The sequence below is a fragment of the Cervus canadensis genome, chromosome 14 (genome assembly GCF_019320065.1).
Source record: "Cervus canadensis isolate Bull #8, Minnesota chromosome 14, ASM1932006v1, whole genome shotgun sequence".
Taxonomy (NCBI): Eukaryota; Metazoa; Chordata; class Mammalia; order Artiodactyla; family Cervidae; genus Cervus; species Cervus canadensis.
In genome coordinates, this window is record NC_057399.1 from 43,668,331 (window position 1) to 43,694,100 (window position 25,770).

Here is a 25,770-nt window from a genome sequence, read left to right on the forward strand (position 1 = left end):
ATTAAAACACTTCCTTTCTTTACCAAACTCCATGATATGCAATTCAGTGGCACCAGTCACAGAAAATTCAGATAATCCCAATGATGTCTTATTATCTACTGAATCTTGTGGGTTCATCATCAAAACAAAAGTTGAGAAAGTAAGCATGTGACACAAAATGAGGATGTTGGAAAGATAAACTTAGGTGGCTCTTTGAAAGGTTTTAATGTTACATTTACCCTTCTCTAACAAAGACATATAGAGGCGTCCTAGGGACACAGATTATGTAGAAGTGTGGGTGTGGATAGGTATAACTGTCACAACAAAAGATTTTTAATAGCCTATGACTAACATAATGCCAACTCTCCTCTTTTAAGCAAGTGCAGAAAATAGATTTTAAGGTACATTAAAAGAACACAGCATATGAACCATGCCGATCAAGCACCCATGTTCTGCAAACAGTTGATGAATTGTTATAAGTAGATGAGAGAAAATTTTCATTCCTCGAGTGGGTTTACAGCGAGAACACTGATCTCCATAGCATGCTCCCTGTAGCTGGTGATATGACTTATTTCTGTAGGATGCTCTTCCACATGTGGAGGTAACAGGACCTAGAGCGGCTATACCTTCAGGCAGGGAGGCCTTGCTAGCCCCTTCTCTCCCCTATCAGCAGTGTTATCTGGTTCTGTTGTTGTCACAGAGCCAGGGAATGAAGCTTTTCCAGAAAACTTACCCAAGATCAAACTGTGCCTGGTGACAGCAATGTCCAGGCCATAAGTAATGTTCAAAGGATTCAACAATGCCTGTGACTGATCATGCTCTCTCCCTTGCCATCACCTGCTGATTTTGTCCAGGTGTTTTATGGCTATCTTGAGAATCTGGAGAACAGACAGAGGGAAGACGTTGCCAATTTCTTTTGTCTGAGATTGTGAATTCCTCACACAGATGGTGGACAGCCTCAGCTCAGGGCAGCACAAGACTGTACTACCTTCAACCTCCAAGAGGCGAAGCAGAGGGAGGCACAATTGTTCCCCCATTCCAGCACTGCCTGTGTGTGTGTGGTTAGAAAACTGGGACACTGTGGCTTCACATGGGGAACAGTAAAGAAGAAAGAAAGTCAACGAGTTATCTTGAAAACATTTACTTGCTTGAGGTTCTGCTAAGCATTGACCAAGCAGTTAAAAATGCTGACCAGAGGGGTGATACCTGAACAAATGTGCTTCTATCAGAGACTCTGCACCCCAAGTTTCAGTTACTTTTTCATGTGCATATCTAGAGTCATCAGCTCTCCTAAGCTAACCAAAATAAAGGACTGGAAAAATCCCAGTCAAGCCTTTAGAAGCTATTATATTGCTGTCAGGGGGCTTCCCAGGTGGTTCAGTGGTAAAGAATCCACTTGCCAATGCAGGAGACTCGGGTTCAATCCCTGGATCGAGGAAATTCCCCTGGAGTAGGAAATAGCACCTACTCCAGTATTTTTGCCTGGGAAATCCATGGACAGAGGAGTCCATGGGTTGGAAAGAGTTTGACACAACTGAGCATGCATACACACTGCTATCACAGCTGGAAAGAAAACTGGATTGGTGTTGAAACCAATGCTACATGGTAGCCACTAGCTACACGTGGATGCTGAGCACTTGAATCACGGTTAGTCCAGGTTGAGATGTGCTGTGCATGCAAAAGAGATGCTGGATTCTGGACTCCATGTGAAAAAAAGACTGTAAAATACTGATAAATATTCACAATGATTACATATTTTTATACCTATTTATTACATGGGAATTATAACTTTGACACATTGGGTTAAATAATGTATTATTCAAATTGACTTCACCTGTTTCTTTATACTTGCAATGTGGTTACTAGAAAATCTTAAATCATAACATTGCTTATCTGGCTACTTACTGGACAATACTGGTCTACACAAGAGGACTCTGGTCCTTTTCAGTCAGCTGCTGGTTACTTGACCATGGTCTGCTGGGTTAACTTTCTGAGCTGCATCATTTTCAAATGAGAGGAATAAAAATCAAGAATGTATCAATACCTCCAAAGTTGTACACCTCCAAAATTATAAACTTTTCAGATTATCATTCCTAAAACCCATGGTTATTTTCATTCTGGCCTGCTGTAAAGCAGCAGTGGCAAACAGCAACAGGGAAACAGGTTTTATTCATTATTCAATTAATTTAAGAAATGACAGCTGACTGCTGGTTTTAACTAAAGCTTTTCAGGATGGTGGGTAGACTGTTTTAATGTATTAACTTATTAATGTAAAATTTATTCATCATATGAATTCCATCAGTGACTAACAACACACCATGATATATAAAATAAAGAATGCGTAGGCCCTGGATGAATATGGGTTTATAAAGCAGTGGAGTGGCTTGTTTTAGGATTTCAAGCTCAATGTCATGGGTACATCTGACTGCAATTCATTTGGTAAGTAGGCTACTAAGGCAGACATCCTTTACAGAAACCTCAGAAAAGCTTTAGTGATTTCTTCACTTAATCAGAGGGAGTGTATCTTCCATTATAATGTGCATTTGATCCCTCTTGGAGGCACAATTTTTGGTGCAAGAGTTGCACAGGTTCCATCAGTTATGCCTAACTTTGTGATAATTCCTGAAACACCTCCTCATACAGCTCTTGGGTGGCCAGGCCCAGAGAGGATATTTTTAGGAGCCTGCTGTTCCCACAAGTTGTACTGTTTGTGCTAAGTGACCGTAACAGGGCTAAGGATGAAGTATCTAAAGAACAACAATTCAGGTGACACTTTAAATACTTAATTACACACTATTATTTACTCCCTATTAAGGAACGATGGAGGACTTTATTCACTAAGTTCCTTGATAGGAACAAACATTTTATTTTACAGATTAAGTTGAGAATTTGATCAGTGTGCTGCCTGGGGTGGAGAAAGGAAATGGAAAACAGGAAGAGATTAAATGCAGGACAGAAATCCAGTATCTGTTTAATACATGTATTTTTAACCCAAATGACGGTGAAACTAAACTCTACATCCTGGCATACTCAACACCATGCTAGAGTATGTGACTGTGTGTGTAAAATACACCTACACGCACACAGCCCACATTTATGGATATATTCCATTGGGTGAGATAGAAAGAAAAGTCAGGTCAGCCACAAGAAATTGAAAGCGTAACTTACAGGACTCAGGAGTCAGGAACTAGGAGTCAGAAGACTGTACCAGATTGAGTTACTTCTTGGCATGATGAGTTTAAAATTCAAACATAAGTGAGAAAAGAGCTACAAATGAATTCTGCCATACTCTATGCCTCCAATGGGAGGAAAGCATGGAATGTGGGACCTTCTGAAAGACATCCAAGATCAAAGTAAAGAGCACTGGCAGATAGGTGAAAGCTGAGGAGCCTGGAGACAAAGCCATTCAAATGGCTTAAGCCACCAGGCTCTGCACAGCACTTCAGCGGACACATAGCCAGCGTTACAGTCTGAACTATAGCTGATACTAAGAATCTAACTTATATGCAAGCAAAACATTAAATTGTTCGGTTTTAGCATTGTTCTTAATGTATAACAGATAAACATTAAATTGGGGTGGAATTAATTTACAGGTTCCCTCTGCTTGGCTAAAACCAGATGTACATGGGTCAAAGTGTGAATGGTTCTTACCAGAAGCTTTGAGAAATTCAAAGTAAGTCCAGTTTTGAGCTCTGTCAGTAACAGGCAAGGTGAAAAGGATTCAGTGAAAAGCAAAGCAAGAAACAGGATGGGGTGTTACCTTATAAAAATGGATTACTTAGTGTTTCTGTATGTACTTTTGTTCAATGCTTCTTAAAACAAATATACAGCATGATTTGCTTAAACATTCAATTTGGAAATCATATGGATTTCAAATGATCATTTCATTCAATATTAAGTTGGATGAGTCTTACCTAGCAATTTCATAAGATACACCAATTTTTTTTTTTTAAAACAGTTTACAATGCCCCGAGTTATAACTCTTAACTGCCTTGTTAGAAAGAAATAATCTTATTCCTTCACAGCAAAAAAACTTTCAGAAACCACTCAAACATTCTTGCCCTGTGAATGTTTGGGAATGGTCTCTTCATGTGTTATTAATAATCCAGACGAAGTATTCATATTAATGGGCACACAATGAGTATTCAGCTGCATGGAGCCTCATACCACAGGGATATCAAAACCAAAACTCACCTTTACTTGTACTTGCCTGACATATGCTAGCAGAGTGACCTGACTGTCCCAAACTTTTTGTGACTTACGGGGTTATATAAATGCTCACTGTGGCAACACAGGCACACAAAAAAATACTTGCCATTTTAAAGAGAGAGGCAAGAAAAAGTGCTCACACAACATAAAAGTTAATTTTACATTAGTGTCATTAATATTACACTCACACTGTCACAGCCAAATAAACCTTGCGCTGTAAAAGCAAATCAGGTCACTCAAGCTGCATTCTGCTAAGAAAGCCAAAACCTACCATGCATGGCTCATGTGGACACTCTTCCTCAATGGCTTCTATTGTCCCTGGTCAACTTTTCAGTTCTCCTTTTCCATGCCCTGAATCCCTCATGGGTACAAAGCTACATTCGTGGCATTAAAAACAAAAACTTGAAGGGATGGTTCCAAGTATTCCAAATAGAAGCTACACTTTGTTTTCTTAAAGTCACGGTTATTTCCCCCAGTTTATCTGGGCATTTAAGTTTTTTCTTAAAATCCAACAAATATTTCTCTAAAGAAAGGTCTTTATGTGGCTGAAATTAGACTGCACATAAGATAGTTTTTCAAGGCCAGCAAGCACTTCCTAACCAAATCCCCCACTTCCTTTGCTAGCTAAACATAACTCCTTTCAATGTGTACATCCTTTAAAAAGTGAGCAGGGCGCACCTCACATGTAATAGCAGGCAGCTGGGAAGCCAATTGGTGCAGTCCGAGCACACAGTTTAGAAAGCAGCTCTTTAACATTCAATAACTAAGTGGTAATTGGGCACAGAAACATAAACTGTCAAACTGAATCAAAACCCCTCTGCTTTTCAGAGTATTATTTGTAAGATTATACTAGAATTAAATTTGAACATGCATCCACCCTATGCATTCAGTCAAATTATAAAACAAGGGAAAAAAATTGCTGTGCTTTTCTTTGGATAAAATTAATGTCAGCTTTGTGTCCTTAAGCCAGACCCGATCGGGAAATGAAATATGTTTAGTCCTGAAATAGTTGTGGTAATTCAATCCCGGCGCTCTCCTTATTTTCTTGATGACAAAGAAAAACTCCCAACTGGCAGGGCCACCTGCACTGATTACTCCTCCATCCACACCCACAGAATATGAAAATGAGCCAATGATCATTAACCTTAATTTCTTCTAACATAAACCTCGGCTCTTTTTCAGTCCTGCTACTCAGGGAACTCCCCTGAGATAAAGGAGGGGGTGGGGAGGCAGAAGGAAACAGGGAGTGAAAGCTCAGAGCAAAGGGGGTGGAAACAAATGAAAAATGGAATCCACTGGCTTTTAAAGAACTGCACAGCTGGCTTATTAAACTTCATACAGCAAAGATGTTACAAAGATAAAGAGACTGTGAGGCATCACCACTCTCTGGTTAGTGGGACACTTTCCTGTCCAGCCCTCCCCTCTTCTGAGCCAGAAATAAGAAAGGATGCTTCCTCCCCACCCTCTCACCCTGCCTGCACCCCACTCCACTGCCCAGACCTCACTCTGTAAAGACAGAGAGCAATAAAAGATGGGTCTGGACAGCAGGAATGCAGGTGTGGCTTGGAGATAGCCAGAATGAGGACCAAAGGGCCTGTTCAACCAGGAGAGGGATTTCTAAGGTGAGCACTTCAAATACAGTGTTGAATGCATCACGCCTCCTGGTCATTCACATTCAAGTATCACCAACTGGAATCATTTTAATTCAAGCTGTGTGGGGCTAGATCCCATTGGCATTACATCATCTTCTAATGGATGAGGAGCTAGATGGGGTCCTAAAAAGAAACACAACCAGGAGGGGAAGGGGAAAATCTCCGAAACAAGAGTCTCTACTGCACAGATGTGTAGACTGAAAATTACCCGGGTTGCCTACAGACCTAAGCAGATTGCTGGAAAAAGATGAGAAGACCATGAATACGAAGAACATATCAACATGTCAACATAGAGAACTCTCTGCACAGCATTCCTGAAGCTGGAAAAAAACCAAACTTTAAAAATCACTACATTGCTAAATGCAAGCAAAAAATTTTTAAAACGTGGTTCGTTTTTCCATTAGAAAACTTGAATGCAAAGGCAAATAAACGCCAAAAAAGAAAAGTACAGCTGTATTAGGTACAAGTTTATTACAAGATGTTTGTTGTCTACCCAACACAGGTGGACAGAGAACAACCTTGATTATACAGTGATCTCCTCGTTATTTCAGATCTCAAATCAAGTGGAGGAGCCAGGAGGAGGGTGAGGCAGAAAGGCAGGGAAAACAAACCAAAACAAAACCCTGGCTGTAGTTTGGTCCTGGATTCCACAGCGCGATTGAAAATAAAACCTGGATCCAGGTTGCTCGGTGTTCACTGCCTCCTGACTTAGCCTGCCAACTGCACACATATACCCTTCCTTCTTCTTCCTCTCTCCTGCGCACCCGCAAGTAAACAGTCCTCTCTGGAAGTGAGGACAGAGTGTTGAAGTATGCGGGGCCATGAGACATCTTAAGAGGAGATGCTCTAGCTTGTGACCTGGCGGTGAGCTGAGAGAGCAGGGCTTTTAATAGAGCAGCACTTTTGCACACTCCCGGCCTGGTTAATTTAATACCTGCCGCTTGTTTACCAAACAGCGCGGGCATGTCTCCGTGTCGGTAAGTTCCCGGTGACAGTGAGGCGACTGGATCCAGGCATGGAACAGATGCACCTTTTTCCGCTCTGTTAAACCGCGTCACAGACTACAGCCCCTGAGCGCATTCCTTTATTTACGCTGCAGCCAGCTGAGCTAATTGTCAGAGACAGCCCTGGTTCTAATTCTGCAGAGTCCAGCAACTACAAGACTGTGAGTGCTGAGGCATAAATGGTGCAAAACTCTCGGAAATGGGAGCAGCTGAAACAGGCTGAGGGTACAGGAGTAATCTGCCAAAATTTGTTTACCCAGAGAGAATGCAATAATGTCACCTATCTCCACAGGAGGTGATGGGGGGTGGGAACGCAGGAAAAGCATCCCTAGTGTTTAAAGAAAAGAGAGGAAAGCAAATATTAAAAGAAATACCTATGGAAAGGGAACACAGGCCAAGCAGAGATGGCATTCATTTTCCAAAGAATAGGGTCAGGATGGGGCAGTTGCACAATATTCACAAGCTCACAGACTACCTGATTATAGGCTGGTGTTCAATGCAGCTCACACCGATGGTTCTGCAAGATACAACACGGATCATTTCAGATACTGTGATGTGAACCCATTAATGACACCAAAAGAGTCCCATGTCCAGCCAGCCAGTCAACTGCAGCCTGCCTGATCACGAGTAGACAAAGGAACTCCATCAATTGTTCTCCTCACACCCTGCCGTACTCGGAGTGGTTCCTCTTAGCTGGAATACCACACTCATATTTTATCGGTAGCAGGAGTTCACTCCAGTTAAAGCTCTTCACCCGTCATGGGCATTTTTCTGCAAATGAATGTCTTTTACTTGCATGACTTCTCTTCATATTGTAATTTGGGGTTTAAACGGATCATCATACTTTACAGAAAAGAAAAAGAGCAAAAGAGCTCCGTGTTGATAATTTTTACTACTTACGACTAAACGACCTCAACTGAGGAAGAAAAAATTAAGTCATTTGTCTTATGAGGTACAGAGGACATTTTATGGTGTACAATTTAGCTAATAATGGGTTGGGGCCAATGCTTAACAAGTCACATGTTTCCATTGTCCCTTCACCCCCTGCTTATGTTTTTACCACATCCTAACAAAAACATGACCAGAACTGGTGAAAAACATACGGTTCCAACTAATGAATCACATACTTTCCCGCAAGTACAGTAAGTACTACCAGCTGTGTGACAGTCTCGCTCTGGCAGTGGAACCAGCATAGAACAAGCCGGCCCATCTGAAAGCAGCTGCACTGAAAAAACCACAAGCAACAGAAGTGCGTCTGCCTTCTCAGGGCGGCTTTGTCTCTCTGCTCTGTCCTCAGGATGTGCCAGCCATCTTGTCTGGAGAAAGTTTTGGGAAATTCAGAGGTAGAGAGAAGACCCACAAATTCAAAGAACTTCAGCTTTTTCAAATGTGTTGTCACTGTGTCAAGTGGAATGGCTCCAGAGGATGATAAAAGGAATGCGTCTCTTTCCCACATCCACCCACCCATGTGCCTCTTTGGGGACCTGCCTTAGACTAAAGATTGCGTCTATCCATGGATCTAAGAACGGGAGGTGGGAGAGACAGGAACTGCCCCAGATCAGCGCAGGACAGACGGGCTCAAGAACAAACCCACACGAAACACACACATCGGACAATTCGCAGATAATCAACTCATGCCACGAGCTACTACAAAAATTCAAACCTGCCGTTTATACAACAATAAGCTTCGTTTGTAACCACAGAGCATTCTGAAAAAAAATTCCCTGGCAAGCCCTAGATATTTTTACACAAACGCACTTTTCCTTTCTGTGAAACAACATTCAAATGGATAAACATTACTGTTAAAGGGAAAGAAAGTCCAGCAGCATTAGTCCAAAATGTAAGTGGAAATGGTAGGATTTTTTTTTTAACCTTTAGAGCACGTGAAGGCAATAGCTAATAAAATTTTACGAACATTATTAAGTGAACAGTGGCTTTTATGCAGTGTCTAAGAACCATCTCATCAGGTTTTCTCTGAGAAAAAGACTTAAGAGTTGTCATTCTTGGCTTTGCCAAAGTCTCAATCAGGGGGAAAAAATAGTGAAATTACTTTTTGTTTGGAAAAGCATTTTAAATATAAGGAAGTCACATGTAAGGACTAACAGGGAAGGTCTGCCTTTGATATTTCCCTTTATTGCTTAATTTAGCCAAACACATTGCTCTAATGGCTTATGTTGTCAAGATGCTTCATTCAGCAAAAACCTCACCCCAAAGTCATATTCACAAGCCTTTTCTGTTTCTATCACAGTTCTATGATCATTTTTTTTAATGAAGCTATTATCAATATGATACCTAAAGAAGGGCCAGAAGATTCACTCCATGAACACAGGAAACCTTGACTCTCGTGGTTTGAATGCTTCCTAAGTGAATTTTGCTGTGAGTGTTTGGGGGCGTTCAGGGTTGGGCTGGTCAAAGGCAAGTGCTTGGGGTCAGTCCTGAAGTCACGTCCATCCCTGTGGTTGGACCAAGTCAGGCAGATGGGACAGGGCTGAGACCACTGACAGCACAGCGGAAAGAGCAAATGACGGACTTAGAGTCAAGCACAAAGAATAAGACTTCAAATGTTCACTAAAACATGGATTTGAAAAATAATATACTGATAAATAAGGCACAGTATTTAAATAAAAAATAATAACAAGTCTGCAGCACTTAGTCCATATCAAATAAAGAACATTCTCTAACCAAAACTGGATTATGAAATTACAGAGTGAAGAAAGAACTGATACAGTTCAACCCAAATTATGGCAAAACTACTAAAAAATCATTAAAAACCACAGTAATTAATTTCACAGCTGGAAAATTACAATAGACTAATAATCAAAAATGCAGTTTATGAAGCAGTACACACAGGATAACCCTATTTTTATTTTTGAAATGAACACAAGAAAAAGAAGAGGTAAGAAAATATTCTAAAATTATTAACACCTCTGTGGACAGTACCATTGGTAAAGCAAATGGTTTTATTAATAGTTAAGTTCCATTTCCTAAATTTTATTTAGCATATATAAATTACACATGAAAAAAGTAAGTTTACAGGGGTTCCCCCCGTGTGATAAATTTGATTTTTAAGAACTCTAGTAACTAGATTTCTAGTCTTGACTAGTAATTATACTACAAAGCTTAAGTATTATGAAAAATGTTGAGCTTTTCTCAAAAATAAAAAATTGAATTAAATTCTTTTAAAAACTACATTTAAAATTTGTTTCTCTATTTTTTTTTTTTTTGTAAAACAGGAAGACTAGTATTAAATTTACTTATGTTTGTTTAGTTGCTACACCATGTCCAGCTCTTTTTCAACCCCATGGACTGTGGACCGCCAGGCTGCTCTGTCCTCGGGATTTCCCAGGTAAGAACACTGGAGTGGGTTGCCATTTCATTCTCCAGAATTTACTTATGCCTTTCCCCAATTTCTGAAAAGTGTACTCTCAGAATGTAAGCTACAACGTAGCCTTTGTAAACTCAAACTTATAAAATTAATAAACCTAGATCTAAATCTTCACCTTTCTAATAAAAATAATATTTCTCAATGGCACTTGTAATTGCCAAAGTACTCCCATAAAATGGAAGTCCATGCCCACCCATCCCTGAAACGCCATTCTTTCCATACATGGTTGCCGCTCTCACAGAACACAATCCAGGGCCCTTGGTTATGTGTGATACTCTAACGGGATGAACTCAACAGAACAGATCTGTAAAATATGCTTACCCAGGTTTAAACATGGCAGAAATAACTAGATTAACAACAGTACTCTTATAATAAAGGACTTAGAACCAAACCCAGTAACTGGATTTATTGTTAAAGACACATTCCAAGTTTTTCATTCATTCTCTGAATTCTGAGAGGGCTGGCATGGACACTCACTTGGCAAGTATTGACCAATGATCATGGCTGAGCGTTGTGTCCATGTTCAGGTTTGAACAAAAGGCTGCTAAAAATTTCTTGATGTCAGAAAAGGCCTACTTCAGGAGAAAATATAAAAGATTTTAACATACTGTATAGATGAGTAGCAGAAATCCACACTGAACACTTTAGGAAAGAGAAGAGTGGCACTTACTCACTGGGGTTTTGAGAAGACTTCAGGAAAAAAGTAGAAAACTGTAACTTGAAAACATACATGCACCCCAGTGTTTACTGAAGCACTGTTTATAGTAAATAAGTTGTGGCAGCAAACTAAATGTCCATCAACACAAGAATGGATAATGATGTGGAGTACTAGCCATAAAAAACAATGAAACAATGTCATTTGCAGCAACACGGATAGACCTAGAGATTATCACATTAAGTGAAGTCAGGCAGAGAAAGATAAATATCACATGATATCACTTTTAAGTGGAATCTAAAAAAATTATACAAATGAACTGATTTACAAAACAGAAATAGAGTCACAGGCTTCAAAACAAAGTTCTGGTTACCAAGGGGATAAATGAGGATTCTGGGATTTACCTATACATACACACTATTATACATAAAACAGATAAGCAACGAGGACCGACTGTATAGCACAGGAAATGGTATTCAATATTCTGTATTAACCTACATGGGAAAAGAATATGAGAAAGAGTGAATATATGTATACGTATAACTGAATCACTTCATGTACACCTGAAGCTCACAGAGCACTGTAAATCAACCATATGCCAATACAAGGTGAAAACATAAGTATAAACAAGTTTAGCAGCCAGCCATGCAGGATGAGAAAAGGGAAGAAAGAGGGTCAATGTAGGAGAAAGCTGGACAATGAGAAATAGCACAGGATCAGAGAAGGCCAAGCTGATCTGTGCTGCTGGGGCAGGAAGACTGAGGCATGAACAGGCAAGAGTGGCGGCAGAACAAGGCGGCAGGGTCCAACCACAGCAGATCTTGTCTGTCCCTTTGAAGAGCTTCTGAGTTCCCATCTTCTAAACAAACAGTGAGAACCTCTGCAGCTCCTAGCGCCATTCCCCATGAGTCAGACCTAACTCTGTCATCTTGCAGGACGGAGACTTCAATAAAGCAACATTTTGCATGTGCCAGGCACTGTTTCAGGCACCGGAAACGCTGGAATAAACAGCCCTGCTTCTTGTCTCTCAAGCAATTCATTTCCCTAGATACCTCATTCACTAATAATTTCTTGAAAAGAAAAAGAAATAAATAAAACTGTCATGGCCCTCTATGTCTTTCAGAGGCTGAAAGACAAGAAGGACTAACGTAGCAAAAATAAATAAATAATCTGCATATGTAAAAGCACAATATTCCCAAATCATTTTGCTGATCTCATTCAGCCAAACTGATAAAATCATAATTAAAGAGAACAATTTGTCAAGTCGCTACTAATGGCAGATGTTAGCATAGTGGGCCAACCAAACCTTGGGAAATTTACTCTCTTGCTAAGGTTAATAGGTATAACACTTGGCATAAGCCACAACACAACATACACAACACAGACAGTGTACACTTAGGTCTAGACCACACCTTTGTTCGGAGAAGGCAGTGGCACCCCACTCCAGTACCCTTGCCTGGAAAATCCCATGGATGGAGGAGCCCGGTAGGCTGCAGTCCATGGAGTCGCAAAGAGTTGGATACAACTGAGTGACCTCACTTTCACTTTTCACTTTCATGCATTGGAGAAGGAAATGGCAACCCACTCCAGTGTTTTTGCCTGGAGAATCCCAGGGATGGGGGAGCCTGGTGGGCTGCCGTCTATGGGGTCGCACAGAGTCGGACACGACTGAAGCGACTTAGCAGCAGCAGCACATCTTTGTTCGCCCGTTACATTGGGGACCAGCTGCCCTATCTTTGGCTGAGACACAATCCCAGGGCCTAATTTCATGCATTTAATTCATAAAATATCAGAAAAAACATTGTGATGCAAATTGTGATACCAGTCAAATTTCAGCACCAACTTTTATGCAAAAGTCTATACCCCATAAAAGCCACTTTCTCAATAATTCCTAAGGCAATATCCTTGGGGAAAACAATATAATCGAGTTTTATAGCAGGGCAGGTTTCTTAATCCCAGCTGGTCCTATCTGGGCCCTGAAGCATGAGAACTGATCATATTAAAATCCAGATACCAGCTATTATATCTAAAATGGTTGCTTCATTCGTATTTAGCATGAAGAGGAGTCTATCTAAAGCAGGCTCTATTCAATACAATGTGGCTTTAATTGGAGTCTGTTTTAGATGAGCCACCTGTATTTCATCTTTTTAAAATTATCCCTAATTTTCTGCGCAATTTGCCTCTGCAACATAACGAATAGCAGTTATAGATTACTGCCATTGTTTGGATGTCTGAGAAGGTACAGCTCTCTATTTACTGAAGTACGAGGGCCCTGTATCAAAGAACAAAGGTAGAAAACTAGGTTCTGTTCCAGTGCAGGGATGAACAAGGGCATATATGAAAGTATTAGTGAGCCTTAACTAGGAAGACAACAGATTAAACTCTATTATATTGTTTCATTCTGGCTATTCTGAAGCCTAACTAAAATCTCACTTTCTTTTCTACTCAAGAAGAACCTCAAAAAATAATTTCTAACTATAAAAGTTCTATCTCCAACTACATCAAACAACATTTTTTGTAGTGCTGTAGTCCATGGGGTCGCGAAGAGTCGGACATGACTGAGCGACTTCACTTTCACTTTTCACTTTCATGCATTGGAGAAGGAAATGGCAACCCACTCCAGTGTTCTTGCCTGGAGAATCCCAGGGACGGGGGAGCCTGGTGGGCTGCCGTCTATGGGGTCGTACAGAGTCAGACACGACTGAAGCGACTTAGCAGCAGCAGCAGCTCTACTTCACAATTATTTCCATTCCAATACATTCATTGTTTGTTACCAACTAAAAGTATTCAATAGTTTTATATGATATCACTATTTTCTGGGATATTTTCCATCTTCATTGTTCTTAACAGCCTAATAACTACTGAAGTATTTTGAAACATGGTATATCACAACACCATCACAATAATATATCTACACAAATCCAAGTACATACCAGTTTGCAAACTAAAGGATGTTTGGGTGATGCCTGTAACAAGAACCATAAAACAAAGAAAACACCTAATATCAAGATTTAAAAGAGAAGTCTTCATTTAATCTGTTCTGAATTACCCAAAATGTATTCCAAAGTCAGAATTTCCATGGGGGGCAATATAATAAAACTGTTTGCTTTTTTTTTTTTTTTTAAATCACATGCAAAACTTAGGCCTGCTTGTAAGCGATTAGGCAGAGAATAAAGTGTCACAACCCACATAAATGTACTATTACTATTTATTAAACTATGCTACCCAATTTTTCTCTCATCATGCTTACATAAACATAGGTGATTTCTAATTAGATTTCTCCCCTAAACAGAGTTTGTTCCACAACAGGACTCCTCTACTCATCTTGGCTTTTGAACTACCTAGAACTATTTATATAAATTATACTCTCCACTTCCAACTTATCCACCATGCACATGGAACAGACTTAAGTACATGACAAAAATAGCACCTTTCTTTTCTGGAAATGTCAATGTATGGCTATTCCTCCACTAGTCTCCCCTACTTAAAACATTTTTATTTAAGGGTATCATCAGCTATTATTTTCCCAATTTTCTCCAAAGACAGTTGTTATAATTAGTCTCATGAAATATGAGTATCTACCTAGTGATAAATAGGTAAACTAAATATGATTATAGTGTTAAAAGTAGTGCACTCAAAAAAAATCTAACTTGAGGATTATTGCCACTTGTAGTTACCAAAATTATCCTATATGTAAACTTTCAATTATTTCATTCTTAAACACCAAGGTTGAGTCCAAGAATCTGCCTCCAGCAGTGGCATAAACTACACAAGGGGGGAAACACACTAATAAAGGTCTTTTCTTTTCAAGTCAACCCCAAAATATACCAGCAATTTCCTTACATATTCCATTATATCAATAGTTTGGATTCAGTGCCAACTTGGTCAAGTCTCGATTACTAGCGTGGTCTGTATAAATTACATATAGCATATCCCATATGGAAACCATATTTTCACAGTGACCAGTGTTTAATAACAAACACTGTAACTTGGAGTATCTGTAGCAATTTCTCTTATTCTGCTGCACTCTTTCAGCAATTTGTCTACTCAGATATTTAGTCTATGAAGCCAAGGCTCTTGAATTTTCTCACTGTAGTTAAAAAGGGACTAATTTTATCCCATGTTGTATTAGTTACAAGATAATTGGGCTCCTTGAAAGGCTCCACCATAAATTATCTTGATCCAGAAATTATCTTAAACATTGGTAGGTAACAATGCTCTTGCATAAACATACGTTTTTTGTGGAAGTTACTAATTAATTTTGTTTATTTGCTTTACAATTTCATGCCTTTTTTCCCCTTGGTCACTATCATGTAAAACTGATTAGCCAATGTGCCACAAGCTCTAACTAGTTTAATATTTTATAATATCTTTGCATACTTAGATAAAGCATGCATTTTATTTTAATAAGCACAGTCTCTATGTTAAAATGTTGTGAGACTATACAGTTTTACTGAGAACAGTTAAAAAAATTAGCGACTAGGTCAGAGTCTGAATGCATACTGCAGGTTTTTGTGTTTATGCACAAGATACAATTTGAAGTTACATATTTCAAAGTGAGAAGAACAATTCTACTACCTAAGTTCTTAGCCAACTCTCATTAGAGACTCCAACAAGCTAAATATATTTTTGGGACAAAATCATATAATAAAGAAACTGAACAGATAGGTCATAGGACTTTTTTAGAAATGGTTGCCTAAGTGCCATAACCTTGTTTCAAAGATAGGTTTATTCAATACAGGGGAGAAAGCAAAAGTGCTCATTTAAAAGATCATTAATGAAACTTCATACACTCTAGGTGACAAGGGGTAAGGGACTGCCGGTGAAAGAAAGCAAAAGAAACAAAAGGATTTCCATCAAGTGAGGAGAAGAGCAAAAAAGAGACACATTGTAAGGTCGTGGTTAGTTTTTGTTTTTGTTTTTTTTTTTAATATTGAGAGACTGGGAGCAATTTAAACTTAAGATGAAAGGATACTCAAAATTTACACAAAGGAAATAGCAAAATAATCTTAAGAATGTTCCTTGGACCACTCCAGAATTTCAGAATATGGAGTCTGTTAGGATAAGCGAACCAGCACACCCAAAGACAAATTAAAACTTGAAATTATATTGGCAAGCTGGTCATAAAAATCGTAACACAGCAGAAGTATCTACAGAGAAAAAAAGCTACTAAGACAAAAAACAAGGATGTCTGACCAGTTGTGGTTTACTGTTCAGGAAAGGGCATGTTTTAGATGAAGTTTTCTTTAGTCTAATGTCTAAAATACATGTCTATATGCTTCTAAGAAGCACGGCTGAAAGAAGAATGCAGTAATAGATTCCAATTCCAAAGAATACCCAAAAAATAGCTAAAGGGAAATGAAGGGTTTCTGGGTTACTTTGCTTTTTCTTTCTTTTTTTTAGCCAAGCTACTGCAATTCTGTCATGCCAGATCCTCACACAAGCCAAACAGGTGGGATGTTATTTGAAGCTACAGCCTTTATTTAATTAGTCAACTAAAGGGTGTTGATGCAAAATCTGGATACAATCTTAAATCATTTGTTCTATAATTATTTCATGATTTTTTTTTTTTTTTTAAATTTAAAAGCCCCAGTGCTGCTTTCCTAGCTAATGGGAAAAACAGGTTGGAGGGCCTTAAGAATAAATCCTTCCCTGGTTCAAAGACAACTGCTCTGACTTTTTTTCTTCTGGCTGTCTAGAAAGGAGCAAATTTTTTCTCCATTTTTTTTTTTCTTATCATACCCTTATGGCTTTCATTAGGCACATGAAAGGCCATAGAGTTAATTTCGTGTTCAAAATTACTCAGCACCAAGCCTTTGTATGAACTCTTACAGAAAATGACGCAAAAGAATAAGCTTCTTAAGGTGCCTAACGGACAAGCGATCTTTAAAAGGAAAGTGCTCTTTAGTGTCCATGTATTCAGGCCTAAAATGAAGCTGCAATTACGGGAGAGATGCAGGGAGAGCCTCAGCAAGCTCTCATAGTGTAAACACAGCAGTTACAGTTGTGATCTTCACCTGATATCAAAGCCATCCGCCCAGGACGTGCTGGGGCAAAGCCCCTGCCGGGGAAGACCAGCCTGTGTTAAATGGATGGCTCTAACCCCCCAAAATAACCCAGGGTGTGATTTAAATCACAACATACCCAATAAACTTGGGCTCTGTCACACTAATTTCAAGTGTTCAAAGTCATAACTAGATTTCTATGGTTACCCAAAATACATATACACATACTTATATACATTCATAAAACATACACTATTACCCAAAACACAATACACACTTACACACACACACACACATAAAACACATAGAAGCTTTTTAAAAAGGGAAGTTGCCTCATGCATTTTGAAGACATCTACAAGCAATTAAGCATCTAACATACATGCAGAATGGAACAGGCAGGAGAGTTTCCTAGCTGCTAGAAATTTTAAGAAACAAATGGTACAAGAGCAAAGAAAAAAATAGTTATTTGTTACACCAAAGGTGAACAACATTTATCAGGTAAAGGAAAAAAAATACATAGGTTCAAAGTGTTAGGGATGTTGTGGTATAATTTACATAAAGTGAAATACACAGATCTTAAGTGTCTACCAAGAATATATTATGGAGGAACATGTAAAAATCATATACTGACTTATTTACACTGATTTTCACACTAGACTGGGACATTAAAAGTTACTATAATTAGCAATGGGTGACTCTGAACAAGACTGGATTTGCTTCCTAAGTTTTAAGTGATTGCTTGAAGCTAAATTTCTGGGAACTTCTTTGGTCTGGTAATCAGTCTGGGAGTCTTGTAGGAACAAGCTTTCTCGTGATATTTCCACTGCCTCGTGGTTTCTGGCAAGGTTGAGTCGTCTACAGAAACAAGATTTTCTAAGAGCGTCTTGTTATTTCCATTTCCTATCTCAAATGAAACCAAGTGCATGTGGATGAAAATATTAAAAATAAACACATATGCAAACGTTTCATCATCAAAGTTGTTTCTAAATCGACTCAAATGAAACCCATCAACAGTACTTTTAAGAACTGACAGCAACTCTAGTTCTACTGACTATTGTATAAAACAAAAACTTGGAAGTAAGAAGAGAACCAATTAATTTTGTATTTTTAAAAAGTAGGTTATTCTCGTGACCATGCCAACCTTAAGAATGTTAAGACTTAAGAAATGTTAATAAACTAAGAAGTCAAAAATCTTAATATAACAAGGATCTTTCCAATGCATGAATTCTCCACATTTAGGTTCTCACCTGCACTTCTGAAGTATGTGTCTAATTACATTAGAAACCCTTAAATGCAGGGTACATTGTTACACATGGCATCATACTATACTCATAAAATATACTCCCAGAAAAAGACACTCTTTAAAAGAAAAAGAAGAATGAACTATTTTATTTATTGAAATATGCCAAACAATGGTAAGTAAACTCTGAAAAGAATGAGAAAATACAATTTTTAAATATTTCTCTTTCTCTATTTATTTTAAATAAATAAAATTGATTCTATTTTAAATTCCCATAAATTGCCCCATCTAAGACCACTGGATACTATTTATGATTCTCAGTAGGGAATTTAATATCTAAATACAATGATAATATCAATTTCAAAAGTTAAAAATAGCCAGACATTAATGATGTCTAGAATGGCAATGTAACCTAAGGATAATGATCCAGTTATTACTGACATGAAAGTATAAGATATTTACAAAGTATGAGGTTTATTAATAAGCTCACAAAAGAAAAGGAAGGAGTGAAAAGCATGTTGTATATAACAGGCAATTTTCCCTTGAAAAACTTCCCTCAAAGCTAACTTGAAAAGTTTTGAAGTTATGGAAAAAAATATTGTACGTATTTTTATAAAAACAGAAGTTAGGAAAATACTCTGAAATGACATTTCAGAAGACATTTCATCAAAAACACATTTTTACTTCAAGTAACAGAAATAATGAAAATTCATATTCACGGAAATACTGTTAATATAAGCAAATCATGACCATTTTACTCTAACACTAATTTTAGTATTAGCTTAAACTATAAACATCTAGAAAACAAAAGTTCACCCTGTGGCCTATTTATTTTTTATTCATAGGTCTAACATATATTTCAAGATTGATTTCAAGTTGTAAGAAGTCATTACAATCTCAGTGCATCACTGTTGAATGTTATTACTGTATTCACTTCTCTATTACCTTTATCTGTTAAGAGTTTCTTATTTAATTATGTATCAAAATTATTTATTTCCCTGTAATAGCAACAACAAAACTGAGGCCCAGGGCATCACATGTTAAAAGACAGGGGTAAAAATATAAAAGGTGAATTCTATTTTGCCCCTGCTAGTGACAGTCTAAAGGTATTTCTTTTTTTAAAGAAAGACCAGTTTGTACAGATAAATGAATCCATTTCCAATATACTGCTTCTAGTAATTATTAAAGCAACAATATAGGCATCCTTTCCATAAAAAACAGAGGCCACGGAATTATGTGATACACTTATGTCCTTAACTTTGCCAAACCACATTTCTGGTTAAGAAAGTCAAGGGGGAAAAAAAAAAAGAACACTATGTCAACAGACTACAGAAACCAAGTGTAATACTTGCAAGTAAAATAAGTGCGTTGGTTATGCTACATGAAATCAGGAGAGCAAATATTCAAAAACAGATTGAATATTCTCATATCCTTCCCCACCTTTATAAGCTCCAACCATCATTCCAAACACATTCCTTATCCAGACATTTAAACACATTGTATTCAATACAAATGCATTAAAGCTTATCAAATTTAGATACATTTACAATGTTTAACAAAACACATGAGGGAATATGCGTTCAAAACAACCTTTTCATGTTACAAAATGGCAATTATTAACTACTAGTTTTCAACTAATTTTTCATTAACAGGTTAATAGCTTCTTCAGAAAGCAAAGTCTCCCCATTTTTATTCTGTGTTTAACATTTCAAATTATAAAATTCCATCAAGGGGTCATTCTACCAGGCTAAGCAAACTCGTAGAAAATTTTCCCAAATTTATGCAAGAAACTGTGAAGCCTGGCTTGCTATGAATCAAGCATGAATTTGAGGCATGAGCTTTGAAAGACTTTTTTTTTTTTGAAAGACCCTATAGTCCTTCAAGAAAATCCTGACAAGAGGCATCAAATATGTGAATTTCAGGTCAAGTTTAACAATATAGCTGGCAAAGAGTCCAAAGCAGGCATCGCAATACCTGCACCCAGGACCTGGCTACATCCCTTGTAGTTATATGACATCATACCTTTCAGGGGATTGCGATCTCAGGACAAAACTAATATTATAATCCTGTTACTTCAGAGAAATGCTGTAAGCATTCAACAAGCAGTAAGTACACTACCTTAGGAAAAGTTAGAATATTATCATTGGAACATTTACAGGTGCGTCAGGATAGAAAAAAAGAAACTGGACCCTCAGAATAAGTTATGTTCGTGGAGAAACACATGAAGATCAGTGGATAAAGTAACTACTGGAAAACTACAGAGAATAAAGGGTCTGGTCTATGTTGTAGAAGTCAATTACCAGAAATATGCAAAGCCCACTGATTGCTTTTTAAACTTTCCTATAATAATACAAATATACACACAGTCATACTCTCCATATTATTTTGAGTATTTTTCAAAATACTTCAGGTTGCAAATCATTTCCCCAAAATCAGTGGGAAGATTAAAGAATCTTCGAGATGTTAAACCATCAAAGACAGCAAGAGGTCAAGTGGATGAGAAGTCTCTTCTCCCTTTAAAGAAACTTTTCCCTCTTGTGCCTGGGAAATTTAAAAATCCACATCACATGAATTTCCTAAGCTACTGTCCCAGATATCTTACAATGAACCCTTGTTACCATCATGAAACTGCTTACTATACCAATGTGTTGCCTCCATTTAACTTTGGTTTTTTAGCTAAGTTTCAAATTGTAATAACCTAATCTTATCACTAAAAATTTCTGAATTAAAAAAGGAACTAAGATGCAAGTTAAGTAATTTATTGGGCTAAAGATGCCCGTTATCACATAAGTGCTTGAAATCAGCGGGTCCCTAGCCAAGATTTCTAAAACTTCTGTCACACAGCAATTCAGCCCAAATAACCACTACATTTCAATGGAGATGTAAGGATTAAATGAAGTATTGCCTATGAAAACATAACTACCTTAAGTCGTGTTTTGGAGCAAGACAAAAAATAATAGTAAGTCTGTAAAGTGGTGTTATTTAATGGAATGATCATTTCTGGTTTGCTGTTAAAATTTAAAAGTCACCAACTAACATCAACCAACTTACTGGTTAAAGATTGTTCTCCATAACAAGTAAACACACACTGCAGCAAGTTACTAAGCAACATTTATCATCTGATTTCCATCTACTCATCATGAGCTTACCATCATGTTCATAAGCCAAACTAAACAGTGACCCTACTTCTAAAACTCTCATCTGACATGTTAACTAAAATATTACCTTGCCAACACACTCTTTCCACTTCCCTATTCTGAGTTTGAAATGATATCTGATACAAGTTTCGAAGATTTTTACTTTGATACCTGAAAATGAGTGCATAAGGGTGTTTTGTTTTGTTTTCAATGAATAGGAGGAAGAAAACAATACCTCTAAATACTCGACAAGTCTGCAGAGCATTCCGCTTTGTCAACTGTTGCTTTTAGGCAACACCACAATGGCTTCCGATTCTAACCTAAGAAAATCTGAGGCTTTTTCCCCATGACAGTACTAAGTAGCGCCACCCACACCTGAACTCTTCCTCGAGAGGTAGAGTGCATATTTTAAGATATTCAATTCACCATACAGCTTTCCTGAGTTTTCTCATCACTGATAAAACAACTGGAACGACACTACAAAACCAATGACCACACCACCCCACCCACAGCCTCTACCTCACAAAACTTTTTCTTATACTTCTCTAGTCGCAAAATCTTTGAGGCAAAACTACAGCCAGCTGCCAAGGGTCCATTTGGCAGTAGAAAGACTGTCATCACTAATATCCCGTGCTTTCTTAGGATTCAAGAAACAGGGAAGGGAAACAGTGAGTGCCTTGGGGGCCACATTTTTTGTTTTAATTTTGGCTTTCAAAATGTGATTCAGAGATCCCGTGGCTTCAACTGTCTACACAAAACTTTTCTTCTGGAATGAGAAGTAATCAGTGAAGTCTTTTGGGGAAGGTACACCTAAGCCACTCAAGAGCCACTATGCTGGAATCAGACTGCCGGGCTCCAATTCTAAACCTCCACTTGCTCTTGCTCTGTAGGAATAGGCAAGTTACCTAACCTCTCTGGGCCTGTTTCCTCATTTATGAAACAGGAATATCTTAGGGAAGCAACCTCTGTAAAGCTCTTGGGACAAAGTCTTCATCATAATAAGTACTCACTAAATTGAACCATTATTACCATCTTTAGAAAGAGGACTAAAAAAAAAAAGAAAGAGGACTGGGGCTTCCCAGGTAACTCAAGGGTAAAGAACCAGCTAGCTGATGCAGGAGACTCAGGTTCGATCCCTGGGTTGGGAAGATCTATGGAGAAGAAAATGGCAACCCACTCCAGTATTTTTGCCTGGACAGAGGAGCCTGGGGGGCTACAGTCCATGGGGTCACAAGCAGTTGGACACAAGTGAGTGACTAAGGCACACACCACATATAGAGTGCTGAGAAAATCTCAGATCCAAACCTGGAAGACCTGAATTCCCATACCTGGTCACAAATAATTTGTTATTTAATCTCATAAAATAATTTTACCTTCTGTGAATCTTGCTGACCTCATATGTAAATGAGAAAGATGGGTTTAGAATCTGCATTAGCGGTTTCAAGGCTGGCTGTGTATTTTCATCATCTGGGGGAAACTGAAAGAAAGATGAGCACATACCCATCTCCAAAGATTCAACTCTAACTGCACTTGCTATATTAATATGTTCGGTAGCATTATCTGAGGTCCCTCCATTTTTTAACTCTAGAATTCTTAGCTTTACCTATCTTTTCATGCACAAACATCATGGAGATCTAATACTCTAAGCATGTTAAGAACAGCAATCACTACTTATGTTTCTTGATATTTATGAATATGGGTGAAGTGAAGTGAAGTTGCTCAGTCGTGTCCGACTCTTGCGACCCCATGGACTAATGTAGCCCACCAGGCTCCTCCTTCCATGGGAATCTCCAGGCAAGAACACTGGAGTGGGTTGCCATTTCCTTCTCCAGGGGATCTTCCCGACCCAGGGATCAAACCCAGGTCTCCCGCATTGCAGGCAGATGCTTTAACCTCTGAGCCACCAGAGAAGCCCTATGAATATGGGTGAAAGTGAAAGTTAAGTCGCTCAGTCGTATCCGACTCTTTGTGACCCCGTGGACTGCAGCCCACCAGGCTCCTCCATCCATGGGATTCTCCAGGCAAGAATACCGGAGTGGGTTGCCATTTCCTTCTCCAGGTGATCTTCCTGACCCAGGGATTGAACCCAGGTCTCCTGCATTGCAGGCAGACGCTTTAACCTCTGAGCCACCATGGGTAGTAGATAATAAATCATCAATTTTAGCCTCTTCTGGGGTCAATGGGACAAGCACATGCCTCTATAGCTGCACCAAAATTGATCTCCCCCAGCATGGTTTAAGATTCAGTATCTTATGTTTAGGAAAACAAATAGCTTTATTTAGCCCATTTTTCTCAAGAACAGTATCAGTAAGTAGCCAATTTTTAAAACCTTGAGTTCTCCTGACACTCTTAACTTCCAGAGATAACCATGAATATGGATACTTACACATAACACCAGGAAAACATCCGGGAAAAACCTTATGAGAACTTTCTGATAATCTTAGTCAAAGCATAGATTCACAGGTTTGCAGCAGCTCTTTGATATACCTTTTATTTCTATTCTGCTTTTCCACAATGACATCAAACTTTCCTAAGTGTATCAGAATCAAAAGATATTCCAGGGAGGGATTTTCACTGCCAACTTCCCTAGACTGAGCAACTTTCACTTTCACTTTCCCCAGAGTCAGGAGCAGAAATGGGAAGAGAAACCCAGTCTCTGGAACAACCTCACGTGGCCCCTCAAGTCATCGCACCATGAACAAAGAAATGAAAGGGTTAAATCATTCAATGTTAAGGTTCCAGGTACTTTAAATGTATTTTGATTATAAGATTACTATTAAGAAAGAGTCTCTTTTTTGACAGTACCAAGAGTTGAATATAAACTTTCCCAGGCACTAAAACTTCAAATTAAAGCTGAAAATTCTTTTCACTATCTTAATCATTATGGTTATTCATAGAAAAAAAAAAAAAAGGAACAGACACCAAATTCAGTCTAGAAACATTAAGTCAGTGATAGTCACTGGGATTCTAAATAATCCCAAAGTCTCTAAAAACATTCCTCTTTCCTTTAAGCCTGTGCCCTGTGTTTATAGAAAATCACAATTTATCCTTTAAACTAATAATAACAAACATGAAAGGCAATGTGTAATTAGTGGCATAAAACAGTTAACATAAAATCCCAGCCTAAGAGTATCAAGGGAGATACAGAAGAAGCGACAGTAAATAAATGATCCACATCAACTATCATGTATCAAAACCAGTGACCCTCAAGAAAAGAGAGAAGCCACTTTCTAGAGGTCACCCTCTTTCCCAGAGTGACCTTTCCCAGACTGACCAAAAGGTCACTGCTGCTTTGGGCAGGTTTCTTTTCTTTGCTCTTTCCTCTTTCTTTTCTTTTGGCTAGTACTGATTTAAGCATTTTATTTTGCTTTGTCTCATTCTCATCAGTTTGAAGGAAACTAGGACCCCTTCGAGAAGCAGACTTAATAAACAAGCACCTAACTTCTCCACCTTCTGTGCTTTAGAGCAAGTCTTCAACATTGTTAATCTCAGCCCTCACAAGGATGCTGAATTCATTCATTCAAAAGAAATCTTACTGTCATGGCAGTCTCTTTGGTAAACTCTTAAACAGATATGAGAATGTCAATAGTCCTTGTCTGTGCATTACAGTCTAAACTAAAAAGACAGTAATTATAGCAGTGTGCTATATTGAAAATGGATAACCAATAAGGACCTACTGTATAGCACAGGGAACTCTGCTCAAAATTCATTAAGAACTAATTGAGAAAAAGAATCAGTTCAGTTCAGGTCAGTCCCTCAGTCATGTCTGACTCTTTGAGACCCCATGGGCTGCAGCATGCCAGGCTTGCCTGTCCATTACCAGCTCCCAGAGCCTGCTCAAACGCATGTCCATCGAGTCGATGATGCCATCCAACCATCTCATCCTCTGTTGTCCCCTTCTCATCCTGCCTTCAATCTTTCCCAGTATCAGGGTCTTTTCTAATGAGTCAGTTCTTTATATCAGGTGGCCAAATACTGGGACTTCAGTTTCAGCATCACTCCTTGAATGAATATTCAGGACTGATTTCCTTTAGGATGGACTGGTTGGATCTCCTTGCTGTCCAGGAAACTCTTAAGAGCCCTCTCCAACACCACAGTTCAAAAGCATCAATTCTTCAGTGCTCAGCTTTCTTTATGGTGCAACTACCACATCCATACATGACTACTGGAAAAACCATGGCTTTGAGTATAACAACCTTTGTTGGCCAAGTGATGTCTCTGCTTTTTAATATGCTATCTAGGTTGGTCATATCTTTTCTTCCAAGAAGCAAGCACCTTTTAATTTCATGGCTGCAGTCACCATCTGCAGTGATTTTGGAGCCCAAGAAAATAAAGTCTGTCACTTGTTTCCATTGTTTCCTCATCTATTTGCATGAAGTAATGGGACCAGATGCCATGATCTTATTTTTTGAATGCTGAATTTTAAGCCAGCTTTTTCACTCTCCTCTTTCACCTTCATCAAGAGGCTCTTTAGTTCCTCTTTGCTTTCTGCCATAAGGGTGGT

At 38.5% G+C, this 25,770-nt stretch overlaps 1 protein-coding gene across 15 annotated transcripts in view; it reads right to left on the minus strand.

Moving 5' to 3' along the window:
- BNC2 (basonuclin 2) overlaps positions 1 to 25,770 on the minus strand; it is a 470,337-nt gene that overhangs the window by 210,264 nt on the left and 234,303 nt on the right. Inside the window, exon 1 of one of the 15 annotated variants that reach the window (XM_043486720.1) lies at positions 7,320 to 7,338. The exons of the other annotated variants lie outside the window; for them this stretch is intronic. The gene's annotated coding sequence lies outside the window, so the exon portion shown is untranslated. Of the gene's footprint in view, positions 1 to 7,319; positions 7,339 to 25,770 lie in introns of those variants that run through there. 15 annotated transcript variants of the gene reach the window in all.